At 50.1% G+C, this 5,148-nt stretch overlaps 1 pseudogene; it reads left to right on the top strand.

The window, feature by feature from the left end:
- The first annotated feature begins 2,418 nt into the window (after positions 1-2,418).
- On the top strand, positions 2,419-4,888 carry LOC114908577 (annotated as a pseudogene).
- The last annotated feature ends 260 nt before the right edge of the window (positions 4,889-5,148 follow it).

Below are 5,148 nucleotides of genomic sequence, written 5' to 3'. Positions count from 1 at the left end.
TTGATGCACGGATCTCTCCCTCCATCCCTCCCTCCCTCTCTCTCATATTCAATAAAAACAATAGATCCACCTTAAAACCTGTTTTTCCATCTACTTTTTCATTTAACATGAAGTAGACATCTTTCCATGTCAATAAATATTGATATATATTACCTTTTCTAATGGCTAATGATATTCCATTGTATGGATTTAATTTTTGAAAACAAATCCACCATTACTGAGCACTTAGATCTTTCCAAAAGAAGTTTTCTGTTTTTTAACTATTGTAAATAACACTGTAAGGGACATCCTTATTCATGCATCTTTGCATCTTCATTGGATTACCTCCTTAGGATAAGTTCCTAAAAAAGGATTAGGCAGGGTCAGTTATCTAGTTGCATAATAATGCTGTGCAATGAACGACCTCAAACTTAGTAGCTTAAAACAATAAGCATTTATTTTGCTCTTGAGTCTGGGGGTTGGCAATTTAGGTGGTGCTTGACTGGGCTGTTCTGGGCTTGGCTGGCCTCACTCACATGTCTGTAGTCAGCTGCAGGTTGGGTGGCCTCAGCTGGTCTTGGCTGGGACAGTCCGGGTGTCTCAGCTTTGCTCTGTGGCCCAGACATGTTCTCAGGGCAAAGGCAGAAGAAGAGGGAAAGCAGAAACAAGTAAGGGCTTTTTTAAGTGTCCGCTTGAGACCAGTCCACTAACATCGCATTGGCCAAAGCAAATCACGTGGCTGACTGCAACCTTAAGAGGTAAAGATGGGAGGAACCACAAAGTCACGTTTCAGAAGGCTTGGATACAGGGTGGGGCGTTGATTTGGGGTCTCCCCCATTGGCAGTCAAAGCACATGCACATTTAACATTTTGATGCATACTTACGCACTGTCCAGCTGATGGGACCTGTTTACACTGCCACCAATGATGATGAGCTACCCTTTGTGGAGTCTTCAGTTAATGGGCCCAACTTCTGCTTCCTGATGGGCATTCTCTGCTCAGGGAGACCCGTCTCTCTCCTCGCTGTCCCATGAGCATCTCATGCTGATTTTTCTCCAGGCTCCTGCTGCTTTCTCCTATCTCAAATGTTCTTCCTCCGTCTATCCTACCCATGTCCCACCCACCGTATATCCAAATCCTGCACATTTTTCAAGGCTCACCTCTATCAACTCTGCAACTCCCAGGGATGTTGCCTTCCTCTGAGCTGTGGTAGAGCAGGTAGGGTGACCAACTTGTTCCAGTCTGCCCAAGATTTTACTGGTTTTAAAAACGTAAAGTCCTGCATCTCAGGAACTCCCTCAGTGCTGGGCAAACCCAGCCAGTTGGTCACCATAAGAGAGGGGGTTGGCAAACTTTCAAGGGTCAGACAGTGACTATTTTAGGCCACATGATCTCTGTTTCAACTACTTGGCTCTGCCAATGCAGCATGAAAGCCACCATAGACAGTATGCCCCAAATGGGTGTGTCTGTGTTTCAATAAAACTTTATTTACAGAAACAGGCAGTGGACTGTTTGCTCCATGTGCCATAGTTTTCTGATTCCTGCTTTAGGGCTTAACATTTGTTCTGCACAATTTAATCCTACATCATATTTTCTCTTATGTTGTTTCATGTGGATTTGTCTTGTCTCCTTGTTTGGAATGTAAGGGAAGTATAATATCTTGACAGCATGCTCTGTCACTTAACAGCTATGTGAACCTTTCTGGCCTCAGTTTCCTCATCTGTCAAATGGGATAATACATAATGGTATTGACCTCATAGGGATTTCTGAAGATTAAATGAGTTAATCTTTGTACAGACCCTGGTGCACCTGGCACATCGTGAGGACTCAGTAAATGTGAGCAGCTACCATCACCACCACCACTACCATGATCAACCCATGTGACTTCTGGAGGAGCTAGCACAGTTCTGGTTACAGAAGAGGCTCAGTAAATAGAATCATAAAGATAGATGATGTTAAAGAGGGAAGGCTCTTCAAGAATGTCTCATTTAGGGCTTCCCTGGTGGCGCAGTGGTTGAGAGTCCACCTGCCGATGCAGGGGACACGGGTTCGTGCCCCGGTCCGGGAAGATCCCACATGCCGTGGAGCGGCTGGGCCCGTGAGCCATGGCCGCTGAGGCTGTGCGTCCAGAGCCTGTGCTCCGCAATGGGAGAGGCCACAACAGTGAGAGGCCCGCGTACCGCTAAAAAAAAAAAAGAATGTCTCATTTAACACCCTCAGTTTAGAGATGAGCATTGTGGAGTTACTCCTGTGCTAAGGACGGTGGGATGCTATCCATCACAACCGACAGTGCCCCCCCCAGATGTTACTCACCTTCATCCCGTGGTTACCCATCAGCCCCTGCATGCCCAGAGGCCAAATTCCAGCTTCTATGTCATGGGCAGTCCACGGAGAAGGCCAGCTTTTGTCTTGTTTTCGGTCCTCTGGTCTTTTCCTTGGGATGGTGTTCACTCACCTGAGCTGTGCAGGTGAGGCTTAGAAGAGGACCAACCTGAGGTTGTAGCTGGGAGGTCCAGCACAGGTGGAGTCAGGTGCTAGTAGTGTGTTGAAAGTGGTCAGAACTAAGGCCGTGGGTGCACAGGTGTGCTGGGCTTGCCTCAAGTTGGGGCCTGGCATGTGGTGTGCGGGGAGACACTTGGCTCAGGCAGGCCAGACAGGGCCCTGGACTACACTGTGCCCTTCTCTTAGGGTGGGAGGCAAGAAGGGGAGACCCCATGGGAGATGCTGGTCCAGTGACCCCTTTGGTCAAGTCTCTGCCACCTGGTTCTTCTTCAGGCGCATCTCATCGGGATACTTCTTCCATCCTGGTGCTGGTTCAGCTTTGATCTGGGAAAATAAAATGCCAGGCTGCTGGGTCCCCAGCTGCCATCTTCTGCAGCAAGAGTGAGACTTCATGATCCTGCTGGCTCACGCGCACTTCATTTCCCGGTAATTAAACAAGTGGAGATCAAAGCCGACAAACCTCCCCCATCTCTCAGCGCAGTAAATGAAAGGTAAATATTTCCAGCAACAGTTTTTTTTTTCCTCATTAAAAGTGAGATGTGAAATGTCTTCTCCTTACTTTGAAGAATACTGATAAGTTCAAGGTCACTCCAGCTAAGATATTTAGTTTGACTATCTTTATTATTCCACACCAATTGTTGGTCTGTAAAAAATTGGGTTAACTTGAGGGGATTGCAGAGGCTAAATCATAGCAAATAAGTCAGAAGACAAAGGAAAGTAAAGAATGATACCAAGATGGTAACTGGTCCGCACTGTGGGAACCTACACCTTGTGTATTATCTTCTCGTTGCCGGGCAGGTGCAAGGGCTTCTGAGGCCAGTATCTAAGATGGGTCCAGGAGTCCTACATATGGAATCTCAGGCAGATGGCCTGATGCTCTCCCGGCTGGGCTCCAGAAGAGACCATTGAGATCTGCTGTTTTCTTTGTAAACGAAAGAACCCATCCCTGAGGCCATGAATCTGGGGGAGCTGGTCTATCCAACCTGGGTCCACAAATGCCTGCTGGGTGTCATCAGGCTCTTTTCAGTGCAAAGAACAGACCTCCCTTGAGCAGGTGGCTACTGTAAAGACACTGCAGGGACTCGGAATCAGAACAGGAACTCGAGTATGGCTCAAGGAGCCCACAGAGCCTTGGGAAGGAAGAAGACAGCTGCTTCCTGCTCTCTTCTGACTGCCCTCCCTGGCTTATCCATCCTTGCTGCCTCCTCCGACTTCCACCTGCTCACCAGCTCCCGGGGCTGCTCTGAGTGCAGGCCTCCCCCATGTCCCCTCTGTCCGTCTCTCACAGCTCACCTCTTCAGTCCCTCGTTCTCCGGTTCCAGACTCCAGAGAGAGAGGGAGAGAGAGATCTGGCTGACCTGGGCTGTCCTGTGGAGTGAAGTCACAGGTTTCTGGCCAGGCTGGGGGTGTTCCAGGCCACGCCCCCACCCAGCTAGCTGTAAGGGTGGGGCCTTGTCCCCAGAGTCACACGGTAAAAACATGCCAGCTGCCCCTCAGCAGCAGATGTGGGTGTGAGATTCTCCTCATGAGGGACTCTGGTGGTGTGAGGCTGCGATGGGCGTTTTAAGGGGTGTCAGAGCGGGACCAAGAGGCTGATGGCTTGGGTTGGACTCTTGGCTGGCTTTTTATCAGCTGTTTTGTTGGTTTGTTTTTGAGATGTAATTCACATACCATAGTATTCACCGTTGTTTTTTTTTTTTAATTAATTAATTTATTTTTGCGGTACGCGGGCCTCTCGCCGCTGTGGCCTCTCCCGTTGCGGAGCACAGGCTCCGGACGCGCAGGCTCAGCGGCCATGGCTCACGGGCCCAGCCGCTCCGCGGCATGTGGGATCTTCCCGGACCGGGGCATGAACCCGTGTGCCCTGCATCGGCAGTCGGACTCTCAACCACTGCGCCACCAGGGAAGCCCCTATTCACCGTTTTAAAGTGCACAATTCAGTGGTTTTCATTATATTTACGAGGCTTGGCGACCATCACCACTGTCTAATTCCAGAACATTTGCATCACTCGCTGCACTCAGGGATTTCCCCGGCGGTCCAGTGGTTAAGGTTCCGTGCTTCCAGGTGCCCGGACGAGGGACGGAGCTGGGAGACGGCGTCCGGAGCGGCTCGCTGGCTCGCGTTGGCACCCGTCGCATCTGGGGCTTTCCGGAGCCGGCTGAGCCCGAGGAAAGGTGATGAGGTCTCCGACGGACGGCGGACGTGGCGGCTCGGTACCATGAGGTCAGTCACCGTTACTCTCAACGGCGCCGTTTTGCCCAAACCGGTGAAAGGTCCTTCTCCCTTCTCCGTGTGTTCTCCCTGTGATCCCCTTTCTCTCTGTCGGGATGCTCATTAGCAAGAACTTTGCTGCCCTGCTTGAGGAGCATGAGATATTTTTGTTCCGGAGGATGATGACGATGACTAACAGGGCATGGAGGAAGTGTAGAAAGGAGAAAGTCCTGACTCAAGAAATGGTGATGCTCGCACCCTCTCCTCCTTCCCTGTCAGCACGTGGGAAAGCACCAGGGAAAACCCGCAGCCTCCCAACCCTAGTGAAGCCTCCTGCATGGTCTGTGACCGTAGCTCAGATCCCCAGGCTCCGGGAGGCTCCTGGAGATGTGCTGCCCACCGAGCATAATCAAATTATGAATAAACATAATAAATATCAAAAAAAAAAAAAAAAAG

Source organism: Monodon monoceros, unplaced genomic scaffold, assembly GCF_005190385.1.
Source record: "Monodon monoceros isolate NGI ecotype Baffin Bay Population unplaced genomic scaffold, NGI_Narwhal_1 Super_Scaffold_4, whole genome shotgun sequence".
In the NCBI taxonomy this organism is placed as follows: Eukaryota; Metazoa; Chordata; class Mammalia; order Artiodactyla; family Monodontidae; genus Monodon; species Monodon monoceros.
Note: the sequence above shows the minus strand (reverse complement) of the source record. Positions and strands in the feature narration are given on the sequence as shown.